Here is a 23,064-nt window from a genome sequence, read left to right as displayed (position 1 = left end):
GCTGAACATGTTTGGAAGAATAGACGTATCTAACTTTTTAAGGGAAGGGAGCTTAGCAACCTTGAGAAAGTCAGCGGCACTGAATTAAACTTAGACTCTATCCATACTGCAGCTGTTACACAAACAATGGTTGCACTATATTACACTATTTATAACTTAAATCCGGCTTTTCTAACTACAGTACATTTCAGAATTCACAAAAGGGCTGCAGATTTGTTGAAAATTACACCTTTTGTCTACATTGAAATGCATTTCAATCTAGGCGATTTAAGGTGTTTTCGTTCTAGAAATAATACCTGAAATACCACCTTGCTATAATTTGCTAGATAATTTTACGACTCTAAATTTCCATAATCTACTTAAAAATATTTTTCTATTTTGGCAACTTCTTTTTTCAGAAAAATGGTAATATAAACCACACATCTTTAGTATGGATCAATACAGAGTGGTTGGTACATTAATAACAGGGTAGTATAGGTCGTGGTAGAGCTGGGCGAAAATTTTGCTAGAGTTCAAGGCAAAGTTTGCCTTTGTCGCTAAAACAAAAAATTCAAAAAACTATTTGCCAAAGGGTCACGTGCTTTTTATATTTGCTTTTTTAAGCATTTGTGGAGCATTTTTGAAATTGTCTATAGTTTTCAAGTTAAGAGGCTTTGATCCCAGAGGGGACTACAACACAGCACTGAGCTGAACATGCTTATTCTGTAGCCATTGATTTCAAAGGGGATTTTTGCTTGAAAACCACACTATTGGCAGCTTTTCCGGCTGCTTGTTTTTGTTTTTTTAAACTAATCTTAATCTGGATTCCTCCTTCCTCACTCTACCTGGGGCTCATAGGTGATGTCCATGGTCCTCCTGGTTCCAGAGAGATTTGTAGTTTTTCTGTACATGTTGACACACTGCTCTTCCGAAACAATACAGCTGCCAGAGTTGGAGCTCGCTCCAGTAGCCATATTTTTTTCCTGTGTACACCATGGTCTCGCTGTTCGGACCGGATTTTAGGGTATCACAGATGAGCTCAGGGAGACCCTCTAGTTGAAGCAAATTAGTAGCAAAATGCCTAATATGTATTAATAGGATGTCTCGTGTATGAAGCAAAGCCAAGTCCGTATTATTGGGCTCTTCAACGACCAGCCTACAGAGGGCCTAGATGTGCCCCGTGGACTCTGTCCCTCTTAATCTCATTAAAATAAGTAATGGACGGCACACCAGTGGTCTTGTGAGAATGAACAGGATTTATTCAGGAGAGCTACGTTTCGATCCTACTATGGACCTTTTACAATAAAAAAAAATTCTGATACTCCTTGTTTCCCATTATCTATTTAAACCAAATATGCTGCCATCATTACCCATACAAAATATCAAAGGGGAAAGACTGAACCAACAATCTCCCTGCATATACAACAGGTTCAAAAGTCTTATCACAAAAGAGATTACTTAAAGATCCTAAAAGCACTCGCAGCATTTGATTACTATGATGGCAAAAGTTTAAAAATATATATATTTAAAAAAGTGGCTGTTTACATTTAACCTATGCATTATGAGCCGGCGATGAATTCCCAAATAAATCTTTATCCATAAACACCTTGCATAGTTCTCTCACTTGAACAATCTTCACTTCATCTATTTCCTTTAAAGTATGTTTTCAGAGGTGGACGCCCCAGGTCTTACTAATGATTTGTTAAGTGGCATTATTACTTTTGTCTTTTGACTAGTAAATATTTCATGGTGGCTCATAACTATGAGATGTCTATTTTCTACACAATAAACACTGGTAAAAGGTATATTCATGAAATCAGACAAATGTTTAGAGAAACATTTAAACTGCAGTAGATAACAGTAAAAAAAAAGGTGCAAGCTTACAGCAATATGGCCCACAGTTGATATTCAGTAATAAAAAATAAACTGCAATGAACTCATAAAGTGGAAGTGTCATTGCTACATACCTTATGTTGTTGAACAGTTACCCACTGTTGCTATCCACTTTCTATAATATGTTTAAGGTGAGGTAGAACTTGACAGCTTTTAATTAAATTATTATTATTTTTAACCTACCTGGACTGGCCAGAACCCATTATCACCGGAGAGCCTATAAACAGAGTTTATAAGTATAGGTTAATACAATTAATTATTTCAAAGTCTCCCCGTTAGCTGAAATACTAGCTTTAATGTGTATAGTGGTAGCTGAACATTATAGTTTATATTTGTAAGGGCCTTCGGTATTAACAACATTAGATACCAGGCTTGTAATCTGCATAAGCAAGAGATGGGGGGGGGGGGTGGGGAAGGGTGGTATATAGAATATAAATGTTCCATTCGTTTCCCCCTACATTTGTGCATACTAGCTGCTGTCTTGACACAACAAGGCAGCGTTCAGTCCAGCTTCCCATGCCATGCTTGGAGGGACACTGATTCAGTACACTTGTATGGACTGAACACATTACTGGAATAAATGAGAGCACGAGCAACCAATGTCTATCAATCTCTTGCTGACTTGATGGGTAATTTAAAGCAGATTCTAGTTTTAAGGAGTTCTGGACAGCCAAGAAAAATGTGTCAAAGAACATGAGGCAGCGAGAGCTACTGTGGCAGCTTTATAACCCATATCTTTCATTTTAGAGCCTAGTACTTTCAACCAATGTGTCTACAATTAACATGGTATGTTTTAATTCTCCATACAATTTGGTCCTGATCTATGTGCATAAGGTTGTGTGTACATGAGCATAAAATTGCAAACAACCGCTCATTTCTGCTTTTATGTTAGCAAGTCACAGATTTAAAAAAAAAAAAATTGCTATTTGTCCATGTGTCTTTTGTTGACGTGCAGGCAACTCCTCACAAGTGTTATTTGCCACACTGCTCTTTTTGTACTGAAGTAATTACCAGTAGTTTTCATCCTTGAAGCACATGGAAGCAGCTGCCACACTGTGCATCTTTAACAGTTTGGCCTAACTTCAACTGCACTTCCACCCACCACATCCTGACCATCCCAAAAACCAATAAAGCTCTACCTCGCCATAAGTAGTGTCAAATCATTTTCGAAATGTAAGGGGGAAAAAAACATTTCTTGGTATATCTGGGTATAAATAGATTAAACTCCAGCAGGCTCGTGGGCTCTGTCCAATTTGACCTGGCAACTTGCCTCAGCTTGTACATTTATCAACCTCTATATTTAACATTGATTTTGCACAGCAAGTTCTGTATTAAAGCTACATGGACATGCTGTTTCTATTGCAAATACATTTTTTAAAGATCTTTCACATTTAAACTTTGTGTTAAATGTCTTTGTATTAGCTTAAGTGTTCAGATTACTGTCCTTAACCAGAATACAGTTTTCCAAAGTCGACTGTGATATTGGACTTCAAACACGTTTTCATTACTTTTTTTTTTAAACACATTTTAATCTGGTAATATTCTCATATAACTGCACTGTACACACATCTACATTAATTTTTTCCCCCCAGTTCTTTCCCCATAGAGCTTGTTTAATGGGTTCACCCAATTCAAAGAAAGTGTGCGATTACTGTTATTGTATTTAATTATTAATTTATTAGACACCAACATACTCTGCACTGTAGTACAAGGGCTACGAAAGAGAAATTAACATATTCATTTTTCATTCACACACAATAGCTAGAGAAGTGCAGAGTCTCAGAAGCCTGCGGCACACGGTTTTGCTTGCACTATTGCCATACTCAGATGAAAGGCACAAGACTGAATGTAATGATTGCCTCTTGATTGAAAACCCAATCCATGCTGAGTTACACAGCTTTAAATGCTGATTGCCATCAGCCCACTTGATCATTGTATTGTATTGTATTGTATGTCTTTATTTATATAGCGCCATTAATGTACATAGCGCTTCACAGCAGTAATACATGTGGTAATCCAATAAATAACAGATAATATACAGGTAAATAACAGATCATGGGAATAAGTGCTTTAGACATTAAGGAAGAGGAGTCCCTGCTCCGAGGAGCTTACAGTCTAATTGGTAGGTAGGGAGAACGTACAGAGACAGTAGGAGGGAGTTCTGGTAAGTGCATCTGCAGGGGGCCAAGCTTTATGTGCCATGTGTTCAGAATAGCCACAGTGCTATTCATATGCTTCTTTAAGCAAGTGTGTCTTAAGGTGGGTCTTAAAGGTGGATAGAGAGGGTTCTAGTCGGGTACTGAGGGGAAGGGCAATCCAGAGGTGTGGGGCAGTCAGTGAAAAAGGTTTAAGGCGGGAGAGGGCTTTAGATACAAAGGGGGTAGAAAGAAGACATCCTTGAGAAGAACGCAAGAGTCTGGATGGTGCATAACGAGAAATTAGGGCTGAGATGTAAGGAGGGGCAGAAGAGTGTAAAGCTTTAAAAGTGAGGAGAAGAATGGAGTGTGAGATGCGGGATTTGATCGGAAGCCAGGAGAGGGATTTCATGAGGGGAAATGCTGAGACAGATCTAGGAAAGAGTAGAGTGATTCTGGCAGCAGTGTTAAGGATAGATTGTAGGGGAGACAGGTGAGAGGCAGGAAGGCCGGACAGCAGGAGGTTACAGTAATCAAGACGGGAGAGAATGAGGGCCTGAGTCAGAGTTTTAGCAGTCGAGCAACAGAGGAAAGGGCGTATCTTTGTTATATTGCGGAGGAAAAAGCGACAGGTTTTAGAAATGTTTTGAATGTGAGGGGCAAATGTGAGAGAGGAGTCGAGTGTGACCCCAAGGCAGCGTGCTTGGGCTACTGGGTGAATGATCGTAGTTCCAACAGTAATGTGGAAGGAGGTAGTAGGGCCAGGTTTGGGAGGAAGTATGAGGAGCTCTGTTTTAGCCATGTTCAGTTTAAGGCGGCGGAGGGCCATCCAGGATGATATAGCAGAGAGACATTCAGAAACTTTGGTTTGTACAGTAGGTGTAAGGTCGGGTGTTGAGAAATATATTTGTGTGTCGTCAGCATAGAGGTGATAATTAAACCCAAAAGATGTTATTAGGTCACCTAGAGAGGGTGTATACAGAGAAAAGAGAAGAGGTCCCAGGACAGAGCCCTGGGGTACCCCCACAGAGAGATCAATAGAGGAGGAGGAGGTATTAGCAGAAGAGACACTGAAAGTACGATGGGAGAGGTAGGATGAGATCCAGGATAGAGCTTTGTTCCGAATGCCAAGAGTATGGAGAATGTGAAGGAGAAGAGGGTGGTCCACGGTGTCAAATGCTGCAGAGAGGTCGAGTAATATGAGCAGAGTGTAATGACCTCTGTCTTTGGCAGCATGGAGGTCGTCAGTTATTTTAGTGAGGGCTGTTTCCGTGGAGTGAGCAGTACGGAAGCCAGATTGTAGAGGGTCTAGGAGAGAATAGGTGTTGAGAAAATGGAGCAAGCGAGCGAATACAAGACGTTCAAGGAGTTTAGAGGCAAAAGGCAGGAGGGAGACAGGCCGATAGTTAGAAAGACAGGTAGGGTCAAGCTTGCTGTTTTTGAGTAATGGTATGACTGTTGCATGTTTGAAGGAGGATGGAAAGGTTCCAGAGCAGAGGGAGGAGTTAAAAATGTGCGTGAGCGTAGGGATTATAGTAGGAGCAAGAGGTTTTAGGAGATGGGAGGGAATGGGGTCAAGAGGGCAAGTGGTAGAGGGAGAAGAGGCGATCAACAGCGACACATCCTCCTCTGAGACAGTGGAAAAAGAGTCAAGGAAGGCAGGAGGAGAGTTAGGAAGAGGTGTAGGATGGGAGGAAGAAACAGAGGGGATGTTCTGACGTATGGATTCCACCTTTTCCTTAAAATAGTCAGCAAAGTCCTGAGCGGAGATGGAGGAAGGAGAGGCAGCGGAGGGTGGTTTGAGTAGAGTATCAAAGACAGAGAACAGTCGGCGTGGGTTAGACTTGTGCATGTTGATTAGTGAAGAAAAGTAGGCTTGTTTAGCTTGCGAGAGGGCAGAGTTGAAACAGGATAGCATAAATTTGTAGTGAAGGAAGTCTGCGAGAGTATGAGATTTCCTCCAGAGGCGTTCAGAGGAACAAGTGGAGGAACGCAGCATGCGCGTGTGGGAATTTAACCAGGGTCTAGGGTTAAAAGGGCGAGTGCGGCAGAGAGAAAGCGGGGCATGTAGATCAAGAGAGGAGGACAAGGCAGAGTTGTAGTTCCTGACCAGTTTGTCAGGGTCTGTAGCAGATCTGAGAGAGGAGAGGGAGGAGTGTAACGTGGACTCAAAGTCAGGTAAGTGAATAGAGCGCAGGTTTCTGCAGAACCGGGGTGTAGATGGAGGTGGAGAAGTTGAGAAGCGAGATAGAGAGAATGAGATGAGGTGATGGTCAGAGAGAGGAAAAGGGGAAATGGAGAAATCAGAGAGAGAGAAGTTTTTAGTGAAAACCAGGTCTAAGTAGTGGCCATCCTTGTGGGTGCTGGCTGCAGTCCACTGTTGAAGGCCAAAAGAAGAGGTTAGAGAAAGAAAGCGGGAAGCCCAAGGGAGAGAGGGGTCATCAATGTGGCAATTGAAGTCCCCAAGGAGAAGAACAGGGGAGTCTGAGGAGAGGAAGAAAGAGAGCCAGGATTCAAAGTGAGAGAGAAAGGCAGAAGGGGGATGAGTAGAGGTAGGTGGGCGATACATGACAGCCACATGAACAGGGAGAGGAGAGAAGATCTGGACAGTGTGAACCTCAAAGGAGGGAAAGGCAAGAGAGGGGGGAATAGGAATAGTTCGGTAACGGCAGAGAGAGGAGAGCAGGAGCCCCACACCTCCACCCCTGCCATCAAGGGGCGGAGTGTGGGAGAAGGAAAGGCCACCATAAGAGAGGGCAGCTTCCAGAGCAGAGTCAGACTGAGTGAGCCAGGTCTCAGTTATAGCAAAGAGAAGCAGGGAGTGAGAGAGAAAGAAGTCATGCACAGAGAGGAACTTGTTAGAGAGGGAGCGAGCATTCCAAAGGGCACAGGAGAAAGGGAGAGAGGAGGGAGGGTGGCAGGGGATGGGTATGAGGTTGGAGGGGTTAACACCAGAAGGAGTAGAAGTTGTATGTGGGAGGCGAGGACGAGAGCAAGTAGAAATAAGGCAGGGACCAGGATTGGGAGAGATATCCCCAGAAGCAAGGAGGAGAAGCATGGATAGAAAGAGGATGTGTGAGGATGATTTGTAGGGGTGTGTTTTAGTGCAGGAGGTATAGCTGTGTTGTGACAGAGGACGCAGGTAAGAAAGGAGTTCATGTGAACTGAGAAGTGGGGAAGAAAGGAGAGATGGAGATATATGAATAGAGTTAGAGACATAAGGAGACTGGTGGAAGGAAGTGCATAATTTGAAAATAAGTGCGGTTGCAGCAAATATAAAAAATAAAGGCGGCATCACAGCAATAGTTAAGTGTTGAGATGTGCAGTCTTAGATGGATGATATCCTCTTTTCCAACGTAGATCAAAAGCAGGAATCAGAAGCACTAGGTGATGTCCACTTTTCCACTTCTTTTTGAACTTCCTTTTTAAACTTCATAAATACTTGAAACATTTCTACTTTTAGAAAGTCACCTGAGGAAAGAGAATGGGGCGGAGTAAGAGCCGCCGGTGAATTAGATTAAGTAGCTGTACTGCTGTCAGTGTCAACTCGTGGTTGAGTCCTTCACCTGACAGCAACTGGACGGCTCCTGCGCACGATCCTGTCAGGATGATGCACGTCACCAGGAGAGCCACGAGACACGTCATGGAGGCGGGCCTAAGCCCGATCCTCACAATAACATAAGCGGCGCGCTTGTCTCTAATTTATGTTTCAACTAATAAATTCAATTATTACCTTTACTTGTTGCCCCAATTGTATTGGTCTAATCTAATGCAAGAATATTGAACCACAACCGCCATCTCTGAAGTTGCACAAAAAAACTGGCTAATAATAGGCGTGAACTTTTAATTATGTAACAATTTACTGTGTTTTTTTTAATTGATACAGCAGGGCAAAACTGTAAACGCCCCCATTTCAGAATGTCAATACCTTGATTTTTGTAGGAGCAGTACATGAGGCACGCAAACAAATGCAAACGTCAGTGCATTAAAAGCAGCTTCACAAATGCTGATTGGCAAGGTAAACTAGCATTTTTAGACAGTTTTCTAGGATTTTGTTCTTTTTCCCCTTTCGTACATAGCCTTCATTGTGCCTGCAAAATTCTATGTACAGCACTGCATACACTGACAGTGCTATATCAGGAAAAAAAATGTTTTTGTTCTTTGCATACAAGGTTACATAGTAGATGAGGGTGAAAAAAAACGTATGTCTATCAAATTCAACCTATGCTAAATTTAGACGACAGGTACTTATCCTTTATTTATACTTGCCGTATATTGATCCAGAGGAAGGCAAACAAAAACCTCCCAGTGAAATGTCATCTAATAATAAATAAATTCCTTCCTGACTCCAAATATTGGCAATCTGATTACTCCCTGGATCAACATCCTTCCCATGTATACTTATTTGGTATATCCCTGTATACCTTTCCTTTCTAAAAAAATAAAAATGATGTCTAAACTTTTTTTGACGATATCTATTGTATCTGCCGTCAGTCTCCATGGGCAATGAAGTCCACATTGTTACTGCCCTTACTGTATAGAACCCTTTCCTTTGTTCCTGGGGGAATCTCCTTTCCTCCAACCTTTAGAGATGACCCCGTGTCATTTGTACTGCCTTTGGGATGAATATTTCTTTTGAAAGCTCCTTGTATTGTACCCCAATATATTTGTATATAGTTATCATATCCCCCTCTCAGACGGCTCTTTTCTAATGTAAATAAATCTAATTTAGCTGCCATCTTCTCATAAATCAGATTAACCATCCCCTTTATGCATGTCGTGGCTCATCTCTTCATTTTCTCTAGTTCCATAATGTCTTTTCTAAGGACTGGTGCCCAAAATTGTACAGTACTCCATACTCAAGATGTGGTCTTACTAATGCTTTGTAAAAGGGCATAATTATGTTTAATTTCTTCCATCCATTGCCCGTTTAATGCAAGATAAAATCTTTGCCTTTGCAGCTCATGCATGACTTTGGGCACTATTGCTAAGCCTGCTGTCTACAAGCACTCCTAAATCCTTCTCCATTTAGGATTCTCCTAATTTATCCCCATTTCATTTTTAAGTTGCCTGTTTATTCTTGTTTCCCAAATGCATAACCTTACATTTATCTGTATTAAACCTCATCTGCTATTTACCTGCCCAAGTTTCCAGTCTCTCTAAGTCCTTCTGGAGAGAAATTACAGTACATCCTGCTTTGATTCTACTACCTTACACAATTTAGTATCATCAGCAAAGATGGAGACATTGCTCTCTGTGCCAACCTCAAAGTCATTAATTAACAAGTTAAAAAGCAGGGGTCCTAGTACCGATCCCTGAGGGTACTCCATTCACAAATTTAGCCTTTTAAAAGAAAAAGTTAAATTTATGACAACTCTCTGTTGTCTATCCTTCAACAAGTTTTCAATCCAGGTGCAAATATTTTTACTGGGTCCAATTTAATTTTTTATATACACTAACCTCTTGTGTTGAATCGTATCAAAAGCTTTTGCACAATCTGATTAGAATAAGACTGACTTCTGTTACATAATAATAAAATGTTCTGTACGAATACATTCCTTTTGATCTAATTACAAGCTTCATAAACTATTTAATGTAAAACAACGAAGACTGGAAAAGAGCAATGATATGTATACGATGGTCCTGTGTATTTTGCTCATTGCTTGTTTTTCAGGCACTTTTCAGTTTGGGGCAGCTGTCAGTCACCCAGGTTTGTCTGCTAGACTGCAACCCCTCTTGCTCGTTTGTGACTGACATATGGATCCCCTGCTGTAAATCCTTGTGTAAGGAAGTCTTGTATTCCTCGTTGCGCTCACAAGAACGATATAAGGAACAGAGAAGGAAGAGGCAATAAGAATGTAAATTCCTAGGAAAGGAATAAGTGATTTCAAGACACAAAGAAGGATAAAGAATAATTGTGCTCTCCCGAGCTTTTTAAGTGAAAGGCATTTTAAATGTAACACAGTAAGGTTTTCAAGACATACATGAAACAAGCTCAGCAAATGCAGCTCAGTGTACAAAGATTATTATTATTATTATTACTTTTGATTAGCGCTTAGTGATTGTTGTATATGTCTATTATATTCCTACAATTATATCCCTATTTAGGATTAGGACACACAATTGACAAGAACCATCTCTGATTCCCCTGTGTTTTTCATTAGATTAAAGCTGTAAGCAAAAATGTTAAATGGTTTTATTTACAAAATGTGAACCGGGGTTGTTCAGAGCTGAACCATGTTATTTTCAACTCCATGGACACTTAGTTCGCTGTGAAGTTACTGGTATTCCTGGGAATTTCATTGGCCATCCAATAGGAAGCTGCAATTGATGACATTGTGGCTTTCTATTGACCTGCAGGAGCTGCACGTTTTGATCGCCATTTTGTTTCTCCTGGGCAGAGTTTTAAAACCTGTAACGTCTTTAAGTAAAACGAGCAACTAAGGAAAGGATAAAGGATTCAAATATGAATGCAACTGGTCAAAGTAAATTAAAAAGCAGAAATACCTGAAGATGCCAACCCTGTCCAGGTGAACTGTTTGTGTGTTCTGTGCTTTAATAAAAAGTGAACTTATTTTATATAAAAAGTGGTACCTGTGTGTCCCTGGAAAGACCAGCGAAGAGACTAGAGAAAAAGTTACATTACAATTGTAGCCCTGTTCCCCCCCCCCCCCCCCCCCTTTAAGTGAGATCTGGGGGCAGGCTGTAAATATGCTACTGGTGCTACCTTACCTTTTGTCTCACAGGGGCCTGAGCCTCTGCCATGGAGAACCTGGGGTGATGTACTTACAATATTGGTGTAGCGCCTCCACCTGAGAGGGATCCCAACGTATTGGGAGGAGCCTCTCACAGGACCCTAACACAATGATCACACATAGTATAAAATAGAAATATCTTTACTGGCACATACTTATCTCTTAATAACTTAACGCTCTACAAATGACTACTAAAAATACAACTACCCACGCACCATGCAAGGCGTTCCCATCCACCATGTTCCCAACACCTTGTCCCAGAGTCCCACACCCAACCCCCAATGTGTGGGACAGCGCTGCCCACTAAGTTGAGATGTTGGTTGGTGCACGTGTTGTATGATACCTGCCGAGTGTGTCCACACCCGGACGCTCCGTCAGGAAAATAGAATGGATCCGCTGATCCCGCGGTGAATCCGCCTCCGCTTGGGGTGGTGTCCCGACAGACGGTCCCACCATGAAGACAGTCTCTTATCTTCTTATGGAGTCTAGCTGGGGCCTAGTGGATTTCCTGGCCTAGTGCAGTGGGTCCCTGACCCCTGCACACACAACCTCCCCTAACCTTGACCCAGCTCCAACTCACTGTCCTTCCCCAGCGCGCGAAATGTATCTCTCTCCTTAGGGGAAGCTCCAAGCCCTATTGGCTTCTGTGGCCTCACATGGTTAGCAGCCCCAGTGGCTGCTGGGTGGTGTAGTCCCCGTGGGACCTCTTTATTATTGGGGCCGCGTGCGCTATTTCCCTTGCGCATGTGCGACTTTATAATGGCCGCCACCACTCGCATCTGCGCATGCGCAAACTCAGGAATGCCCTGCACTAAGGAAAGCCACCTCTGCCATTTCTCAATTCCTGTAATGACCTCCGCAAAACACTTCTGCGTATGCGCAAGTGCGAGCACCTGAAACATGGCGGCGCCCTGCGAAGGGAGGCGCCGGCGAGCCCGTCGCCTCCTGCACCTCCCCGCAACACCCCCCACGGCAGCGGAGGTAAAGGGGGGGGGAACGGAGGACCGGAGGGGACCTGGCTACACGATATTAAGGGCAGACAAGGAGCCATAATTTAAAGGAGGGCCTCCAATTTGCTGTTCCTTTGTTCCCCATTGAGGACAGTTGGATATTCATGTTTGGTTTAATAGTGCTGCTTGCTAGTTCTAGGACTGAGAATGGAGCGCCCTAGATATGCACTGCTAATTTGAACAAGGGCTAGACTTCTGATTCATGATGTAAAAGTAGCATAGGAGAGATGATTGGGAAGGAAATTCCTCTGCAGTTTTGCCAGCCGTGGCTATTTTTAGATGATTAAGCTACTTTCTAGTGACGATTAATACAAATAAATGTGATGTGAGGTACAAATAACTACTTGGGTTACAGATGAATGGTCACGTACATAATCCACAATCACCAACTTCCTGCATTGAATACAACATAAACCCACCTTTCTGGGCATATCCCTAACTACCCTCTCATCAATCTCTTGATGTCCTTTTTTATCTTAAAGGGGAAAAAAAAGACCTTTAAAAATCTGCCCAGATAAAGAAACATGCTCTTATCTTTATCTCTATAATACTTAGAATGACGACGCCTTCACTGTTGCGTCTGTGCACGTAATATGCACGCCTTGATATGGAACACGACACTTTAACTTCTACTTTTCAATGAGAACAGATATCAGAGATTATACATAAACTACTCGTTATACTTTGCATCGTTTGATTCATGTAATTGCAACTGTTACCAAAATGAATCTGTAATTCTCGTGAATTGCTGTCGGACTCATGATATTTCACATTTAGTAAACTTACAAAAACCCATGGCATTCCACAGATCACACAAAGAATGCATTTCAAGGTATATTTAAAAGGTTTTAGTTTATTCTTCGTGTCAGGGAAGAATTGCGATGCCATTTCAATCCCCGCACTTGCAATCCCAGGTGTTGACCCCAATTGATGTATTTTTAAGATGATTTTCTACTTTAACCTCCGATGTGCCAGATTGATTAAAATACTTATATATTATGTGTATATATATATATATATATATATATATATATATATATATATATATATATATATATAATACAAATATTCATTACAGTAACCAATTTACCAACCATCTGTCTATGTTTAAAAAACAGAATGTGTTTTAGGCATAGTCCCAATTGCCCCCGCCCATTGTATAATACCCTGTACAAATAAGCTGTTATAATGTACATGAGTGTAACGGTGAAGGAGTTAACCAGGCTCACTAATAAAGGTTCAGTCCACTTGGTTACCCCTGATCCATGTGTTGAGGTCCTGGAGTGTCAGCTCTTGGACCCAGATGTCCTAACTGCATTACTATGACAGTGTGCAAAATATGCGACATTAATGATTTCTGTGTGTTTTGCCTTTCCTGGGGTGCTGGGAGATTTCTAGGCTGTAAGTTTCAGAGTGGGTTTGACAAGGTAAACGGGCATGAAGGGGTTAATGTATACCTGCGATCACCCACAGGGGCCCTAGTAGACAGAGGTGTTCCTAGTATAAAGAGTGGTATCCAGATACATGCTCAGATACCTTGCACCTAGGATAGGGGTTCAGGGGGCATTCCAGCTAAGTGATAAAGCTGAGAGTGGTTCGTGTGTGTAAAAGTTTTAAAAGTTATTTTTCTAAAGTGTGCCACGTATGAGGCTAGTGAATGTAGGTAACATATACTCTCACTCCATCCCCGACACCAGAACAGGGACTTATAGATTTTACCACACATGAGACAGGACACAGTATATTTTATTAAAGGATTATATTTAATAGGTATATGTACTGGTAACCTGTAAATGATCTGTAGGATTTCCAAGTCATGGATTACAAGCAGAACAGATGGCTACCAAGCTTGGTGCCTATGGATCTATGCGGAGTCAGGACTTGAAAGCTTCAGGGATGCCAAGGTGTTAGAACAGGAGGGGTACTACAGTTCCGCTTGAGTACCCACATCCTGGGCTAACACAGGGCTATCCGGCCACCATTTGCCAGAGCCCAGACTCTGTGGAACCTGGACAGCGGGTGGGCTCAGTATGCAAAGAGGCAGAGGTGCCAGGTTGGCGCATGCCCCTTTACAGACTGAGAAAAGGTGCCCGCCCAGCTTTACAAACCCGGCAAATTGGTGATTGGCTGGCAGGGAAATTCCCACTCTCTGATGCTGTAGAGGTTGGTGAATGAGAGCCTGAAACCCTTAAGAGAGCTTGCAGTCAATGAGGAGCGCAGATTCCAAGCGCCAAACCATCAGCTGCAAATTCAAAGATGTTCTGTACTGAATAAACGCGAGCCGGCTTCAAGGATTTTCATCTCAGAAAAGTTTATAAGTCCCGCTTTTGAGAACGTAACGGTCGCGACTGGCATTTTGTGAGTACTCACTGGTCACTGGAAAGGGCTCCTACAAAGGTCATTTTTGTGAATTTCGTTTTAAGGATAGATTTATTCGTTAGCCCCGTTCCCAGTAAGTGTGTTAACCCTGTAAATTGTGTTACATTGTGTGTATGTCTTTTCCTGGAATAAATTACAATGTATTTTACCACCTTGCTTTGCTCAATCAATGATCCCGCTATGAAAAGGTGTTAATAAACCTGGTCTCCCGTGACAATGAGCTTTAACATAAAAATGTAAAATGCAATGTGTAGACTCCTCTTATTTCTATCCCAAAAGTATGTTATAATCCCTTTATTGTATTTCTCTACAACTCCTTCACTGGGAGGCTGGAAGATGCATGCATCACCCTTTTTTTGAAGACGATGGGGTCTGTGTAATAAAATGTTGGCGCCAAATGTATAACGTTTCTCTTGCACCTCTTAATATCAGTGTTTCAAGGGCTTTTTTCTCCAGTGTATGCACCACATACGCCAGGCTGCGATTTTGGGTGTGTGAATAGGAGGAGTTAGGGAGGAGTTACATGACGCACAGATTATGAGATGTAAGTTTCTGTGCATACTTATTTAGTAAAATAAATCTGCCAGCCTTGAGGTGGCATTAATGCTTGTTTAAAAATCTGTGCCTAATGTATGAAAGTAAAGCTACACGCTTGGTACAGATGATATCATTTTGGATCAAAAAACAGGGCAGTAAGTGAAAAAAAAAATCTCCTGTCCATAGATACAAAGCCCCCATTGGGGGATATGTATCAAAAGTTGCAATACAAGCATTGCTCCGAAAATTACGCAAATTGCACCATTTTGACTCTGTCACTCTTGAATTAGTAGGAGACCAAATTCTACTGGCCGTAAATATAGGGCACAACTGGTACAAAAGTATTGCACCAGATTTGGCAAGGGGAAAAATCCATTGGTTTCAGAAGGGAAAACAAATTCTTTGATATATTTGGTGCAGTTTATTTTCTCCAGTACAGAGGCCCAGGGGTCTTTGATAAGTGACCCCCATAGTATCAAGGTGCTTTGCGTTAGTTTTGCTCCACTTGCGACAGTTATAGATTTGGGGAGGGGTGTTGGAGCATTTAGGGGAAGAGTTGTTGTAGCAATAGTACAATGAGATGTATCTAAATTTGCATCAGTATAATGGAGCAGAGTTGCATCAATTCAGCCCATCAGGTCTGAGGGACCTTAACCTCTTTTGATCAGCACCAGGTGTAAAAAGGTAAAATAACAAACGTTATACTTATGAAGCAGCAGCAAATTGATGGAAATAGAGTATTTTGCTCAATCAAGAAGGAGCAAATTGATACATATCCCCAAATCTGCTGACAGCTGTCCTGGCCCCAGGGCAGGATGGGGCTCAGCTGAGTTGGAGCATCGACTCCTTTCTGACAGGCTTCCATGCTTAATAAATGGGCAACCACCCTGCTCCCTCTCAACTAATCTGTCTTGCATCACACCCTCAACTCCATCCCCCGGTCAACAACTCAGCCCTCACCCATCCACCACTCCTTGAGTTGGGGCAACAGTCATGGGCTCGAAAGAAATCTGTCGGCGGGCCTGCGTATATCCAAGTGTTCCTGCTTTGAATCATCGTTAATTGCTCTAACAATCTATTCTGTGATGCAGTTCACAGTTTCAGAAGCCATATTTGTCCTGAGTAAGAGCACATTTGTCATAGGTTGGAATACCTTGTTGTGGAATAAGCATATAGAATTCATTAATGTGTATGGAGCTTTTGAAATGTCACAGGTATCTTCATGAAGAAAGATTTTCTACGAAAATGTTTTCCTCCAGGACCTTTTCTTTACCACTAAAAGATCAATAATATATACAAGCCCTTTAAAGGAACAACCCCACCCCCCCATTTAGTTTTCTTGCGTTTACTTCAACCGGAGGTCCTTCTGAGCTAATCCGTTGTCCCAGGGTCTTCCCTGTTCCTGAGTAACAGGTTTAGTTTTTTGTAAATTCTTTGAGAAAACAACAACAAAAAAGACAATCGTAGCCGCTGAAGACAGCAATAGAAAGCTGCAAGGTAATCTGCCAATGACATTCTGACTTTTTTTTATGATGACTGGAGGTGAGGATGATCCTGCTGCCATTGTGTGCCCACTGGGCAAGCATTCTTGCCCGGTGGACAAAACGTCTTGCTGCTCAGGAACGGAGCTGTGCGCATTGCTGGTGTAAAGAACATATGGGAAGGTCATTCACCAATATCTATTATTATTAACCTATACCAGAGGTGGGCAACCTGTGGCTCCTGAGTCGCATGTGACTCTTTCAGCCACTTCTAGTGGCTCATTGCAGCCGGCCCCGGCTTTCCCTATCTGCGGGCCTCCCTCACTAACACTGACCCACGCTGAGCTTCAGAGGTCAGCGTGCACCACGCCTCTCTGACATCAGCACAAGATGGAAGCAAACTGGGCTCAGCTTCCGGCATGCACTGGCATGAGAGAGGGGCTCGGTGCGCACTGGCGTCAGAAGCTCGGCTTGGGTCAGTGTTAGTGAGGGAGACCCGCAGCTGGGGAGAGCTCAGGCTTCTGGCCGGGCGGCGGCAACGAGAGGACGAGCAGCCAAGCCCGGCCAGAAGCCTGAGACCATCTCCAAGGTAGGTACGTTTGTATGTATTTGGGGGGGGGGGGCTGTGTATTTGGGGTGTGGGTTTTTTTTTAATGTATTTAGGCGGTGGAGTTTTTTGTATGTATTTGGGGGATGAGAAGAGACTTTATATGTATTTGGGGGCGTTTTTTAATGTATTTGGGGGTGGGGGGATTTGTATGTATTTTGTGGGGGGATTATGTGTGTGGGGCAAGGGGGGAAGGAATGAGTGTGAGGAGGGGGAATTGAGTAAGAGTGGGGTTAATTGATGGATGGGGAGACTGCCGACACGGGGGGTGGAGCCCCGATCGTAACTCTAGTACTGGGCCCTGAGAATTCGGTCTGCGGCCCTGGCACTCTGCACTGGAAGTTGAGTCGGATGCGCATCGTGACGTGAGATGCCTCTCACCCTCTTGTCCCTCTCATGCTTCAGTAACGTCAAAGCAGACTTTGCAGACTTTTCAGACTTTGCAGACATTTCAGAGGAGTGCCCCAGAAAGTCTACCTGCAGGGCTTCTCTGCTGGGTCCCACAAACACACCCGCGGAGAGCTCAGTGAGGTTCCACAGTGTCTCTCAGGAATGCCAGGGAACAAATCTGAGAATCACTCCAAGTGCTGAAAGTATGTGCTGCAAGTGTGTGTGTGTGTGTGTGGGGGGGGGGGTAATTCTGTGGGGGATAATTGAATGTGGGTGGGGGGATAATTGAGTGGGGGACGAGTGTATTGGGGAAAGGTGTTGTGTGTGTATTGGGGAAAGGGGGTTATTTGTGTGTGTGTATATTGGAGGAGGGGGGTTATTGTATGTGACATGTGTTCCCCCCCCCCAACCTCACTTAGGGACCAGTGTGTGGAAGTGGGCGCATTACCTCGCTGTTGTGGTGCTTCACCTGTTGGTTCGCAGGAGGTCTGAGTGGTCTGCTTGATGTTATGAGACATGACAGGACTGGCTCACACAGGACTCTGGGTTCTTCATAAGGTTGTCAGTGCCTCCAGCAGTGATGGATCCCACAAATTGTAGACGTCAGCCCCCATCACTACACACATACCTCCCTCCAGCCCAGGAACTTACACCTTAGGCAGAGTTATCTTTACAGGGTCTTTATTCATGGAATCATACAGCATGTTTAGCAGCATAGTCTTCTCCACACATCCAGGACTTCTAGACGGTGCTTTCTCTCTCCACTGTTCTGCTCCAGGTGGTCTTAGGCTAGCCAGCCCAAGTGAGCAAGCTTACCGCGCCATGGGGAAGACTCACAGCTCCCACCATCACCTCACCCTCCTTCACCCTAGCCAGGGATCAAAGAGGGACACACTCATCCTCCTTACACCAGGAGGAGCAGGGGGTAACACAACCTCATCCTCTCAAGGCTGAGGGAAAGTCCCCTAAACTTTAGGCTACTCCCCCTAGAAACTTCTGGAAGGGGCAGGCTCATGGACTGTACCCACCTACAAGGGGCTGTACACAGGCCATGAGACATCACCTACCTTCCTTCACTTTCAGGGGAAACAGAAAGGGGGGTCAAGGGCCCACAGATTAACCTGCTAATGCCTGGATCTTAACAGGACTTACATAGCAGACACACTATGTGGGGAGAAACAGGTACAGCTGGACATACCCTGTTACATCTGTGTGTGTGTATTGGTGCAGTGATGGTTAGTGTGTGTATTGGGTGGTTAGTGTGTGTATATGGTGGAGAGGAGGTTGTTGTGTGTGTATTGGGGAGAGGGGGTATTGATTGTGGGGAAGAGGGAGTGAGAGAGTGGGGAGGGTGTGAGCAGAGGAGAGAGTTAGAGAGGTAGGAGAGACTGAGAGGAGGGAGATGGTCAATAAAAATGCAGGACCAAGCATATTTTGATGTATTTCACGTTTTTTGCCCAAGGGTGGAAATTATAAATGCCAAATTATTTTGCACAGAATAACAATGAAAAAAATAAAATAAATGGACTTATTATTGTGCGATGTATTTTGTTCCCCCATATATTTTTTCCTTTCCCTAATTTTGATTGAAGTGAGTTTATAGTTTGTTAATGCTCATATATACACCTATTAGTGTGTGTGTACGTGCGTGTGTGTGAACAGTATATGTATCACATATGTGTTTGTGGCGGTGTAATCATATGTTTAAGATGTGTTGCGGCTCTCAAAATATTTTGGCCAAAGACAATTTTTTTAATGGCTCTTCCTCTTTGAAAGGTTGTAGACCCCTGACCTATACCGTATCTGAGGAACTAGCAAGACATTGCCTTTCAAAAAGAGAATTTGGTGGTCTCTGAAGATCATGAACAAAAAAATATTGAATTTGTATTTGCTGGTGTTTCACAACCTGTTAACCAGTAGTTTTTAGCTGGTGTTCCCTAAGACTATGGAGTAGATCATCAGAAGGTCGCTAATTTTTTAATGTTCCGTTATCTCAATTTAACACATCTCCAAAGGTGCTTAGCGCATCGGTCCTAGCATTTTCCTTAAATATAATGGAGCCTTACATTTTAAGATTCTCTGACCTTCCTTTAATGTTAGCGCATGACAATAAAGCTACAATATTTAGCACCTTGCAAAAGATGCCCTTACTGACATGCAGACGCTGATTATCATTGAGTTATAAAGTTACATATGACATACAAGGATATATATTATGGATCATATAAATACAAACTACAATATTGTTGTTAATGATTAAAGCGATATGTTTGTGTGAACTATTGTGCCTGGACAAAGTGTACAATAATGTATATCCATACATACCTCCACAATACTAATTAATATTTCATTTATATTAATGTACAATTAAAATAAATGAAGGATGGACACCCCCCATTTATTTTAATTTTACATTACTCTAAATCCAGGGTAGGAAGGGAGCGATAAATCAGGAACACCCCAAAAAAAGAGTAAATATATATGGTGCAATAAAATCACAAAAAAAATGGGCAAAAAATAAAAACTTGGCTCATATGAATTACCTACTTACAAAAGGTAGGTGAAGAATGTGTGTGTAACAGGGAACAGGGTTGCAGGAACTCGAGAGGGCTTGCACTCTGGATCAACTCATGAGGAAACACAGCAGAAAAGAGACCATAGTGCAGACCAGCAAAAAGGTTTATATCGCAATAAAAGGTAAGGAGTGTACTCACAATGTGTACAAGTAAAATAGGCACATAAAATAGGGAAGCAGTAGACCTCACGCTAGAGAAGTGGTGACCGGACCGTCTCTCCAATACTCCCGCAGTCAGACAGTGTTCGAGCGGCGTCTGACGTCACCTCCGTTTGGGGCTTGACAGCCCTCTCGAGTTCCTGCAACCCTGTTCCCTGTTACACGCATATTCTTCACCTACCTTTTGTAAGTAGGTAATTCATATGAGCCAAGTTTTTCTTTTTTGCCCATTTTATGTGATTTTATTGCACCATATATGTTTACTCTTTTTTTGGGGTGTTCCTGATTTATCGCTCCCTTCCTACCCTGGATGTACTGTTGCTATTAGGGAACCTGTACAATTCCCTTTGAAGGTTGAGAATTTTTCTAATACGCCTTACACTCATTTTTATCTATTCACCTTTTTCACTTATTCCACATTATTGCTGTGTAGCGCCGTTCTAGATTCCTTGGGTTACTAACATTACTCTAAATAAAATATCAATTAATATTGTTGAGGTATGTAGGATATACATCATTCTACATCCATACTTTATACAGCCATTATTACATTATATACCATATAATGAAGTGAAAAAGTTGATAAGTGTTAAAATGAAACATTTCTAATATTATAATAAGATTTGCATTAACTTTTGATAAAACACACGAGGAAAATCTCTGTTCATAGCGCTGTCTTAATAAGCTTCCTTAAAGTTTGATCAATGCGCATGTGCAGTGTATTGGAAAACGCATGTAACGTAAGTATGGTGGATTTGCTAGCGGACTTTATTTATGCATAAGATTAGCTTTGAGGATCCCCGGTAGATTTAGGAAAAATAACGTCCGTTACCTAATTAGGCAACATAACGTTATTTGCCCTCATTTAGCGCACTTCTGAGAATCTACCCCTAAATTTGGTCATCGCTGACATTTATTTTGCCATATATTTTTATTTAATAATTGAAAAAGGTTACTAAATGTCATACAATAATGTACGTCATAGATAATAAGGAACGCTGCCTGTTTATTTCGAAAATATAAGTCCTAACGCAGCATAGTATATTTATGTAAAGTGTATAAATCGGTTGCAGTTCCTCAGAATCATAATAGATTTAAAGGTGCATTGAGTCACCATACACATTAGTAGGGAGTTCCACATGGGTAGGTTGAAAATCCCTTGACAATGGATACTGTGTGTTAAATTGATATTTAGTTGTGTAGGGAGTTAATCAAGTACCTCTGTATTTTTGCTATCCTTATATGGTTATAGTGTTATGTGGGAAAACAAATGGGATTGTTTAACATGTAAATGACCAAAAACAAGCAAAGCATCCCTCTTTCTATGCACTCTAGACAATATTAGCTCAAGAGGACAATGGACATGTTTAGAAAGTCTTGTTTCTGTATTGTAATATTTCCCTCTGAGATTACTGCACAATGTCCTGGACAAATCTAAGAGACCCCCTTCTGATTGCAGGTTAAATAACAAGGACAGGCTCTTCAGCATTCCTAGTTGTGAAGTTTAATTTCCAATTGCAGATATAAATATATAGAAATCCTGGGTTGTTGTATGTCTGCTATTCTGCATTTCTCAAAAATGAAGACGTGGACTTGAAATAATTGAGGTCGAGGATACTAACCCTTTGGTGCAAAATCGGGTGTGTCAAGCAGTGCATTGCAGTCACTTGTGGCAGCAAACATGTTAACTCATTAACTGCTATAGGGGTTTGCACCAAAATGGTTAATAAACCTCTTTATCTGGAAGTTTATGGTTTATTTAACATAAATTATCCTGGTCTGCTATTAATTTAAATAGGAGGTATTTATTCTAAATATCAAGGAGTGCAATAAGGACTATTTATCTTCCAAATTACCCAACAGAAACAATGTATCCCTCTTTGTGTGCACTCTAAAATAACCTAATTTTACAATAAAATGTAACTTAATACCATTATTTTAAAAATATCTGAATTTACTAGAAAGTTCTAGTTTTCAATAAGTTCAGATATTGTTAATTAATGGTATTAAAAGTAACATTTTATGGAGGTTGTCTTATTGCATTTCAATATATCAAGAGGTGCAGGTACAGGTGTGAGTCTGGTAAATGCAAAACCAGGACAGTCTGAGCCTGCCCTGGTTATTTAGAGCATCGAACCCTTTTCAATTTAAATACATTAACTAAAGCTCGTGGCAATGGATGACCCGGGACAGGCACAGATAATCCCAGTTTTGAGGCTCTGTATGGAGCTGATTTCACCTCTATAAATAATTATGACTGATATAAAATAAGGACTGGTAACAAGGAGCCAAGTGGTAACCTAACACATCGGTTAACACCACCTGCCTCCAGATGTGTGCATGAAGGTACTCAGACAGTCCTGTTTTGCAATGAGGTCAGTCCTACTTGGTGGGATGTTTAAAGGTGGACTGGCTTTGAGCTGTTCTACATATCTGGATCCCTGTGGTCACCCCAACATATCATACCCCAAACATATCATACACCAACATATCATACCCCAAACATATCATACACCAACATATCATACACCAACATATCATACACCAACATATCATACACCAACATATCATACATACACCAACATATCATACCCCAACATATCATACATACACCAACATATCATACACCAACATATCATACACCAACATATCATACCCCAAACATATCATACACCAACATATCATACACCAACATATCATACACCAACATATCATACCCCAAACATATCATACCCCAAACATATCATACACCAACATATCATACACCAACTTATCATACCCCAAACATATCATACACCAACATATCATACACCAAACATATCATACACCAACATATCATACACCAACATATCATACACCAACATATCATACACCAACATATCATACCCCAAACATATCATACCCCAACATATCATACACCAACATATCATACACCAACATATCATACCCCAAACATATCATACACCAACATATCATACACCAACATATCATACACCAACATATCATACATACACCAACATATCATACACCAAACATATCATACACCAACATATCATACATACACCAACATATCATACACCAACATATCATACACCAACATATCATACATACACCAACATATCATACACCAACATATCATATATACACCAACATATCATACACCA

Source organism: Ascaphus truei, chromosome 4, assembly GCF_040206685.1.
Source record: "Ascaphus truei isolate aAscTru1 chromosome 4, aAscTru1.hap1, whole genome shotgun sequence".
Taxonomy (NCBI): Eukaryota; Metazoa; Chordata; class Amphibia; order Anura; family Ascaphidae; genus Ascaphus; species Ascaphus truei.
This window is presented reverse-complemented; position numbering follows the sequence as displayed.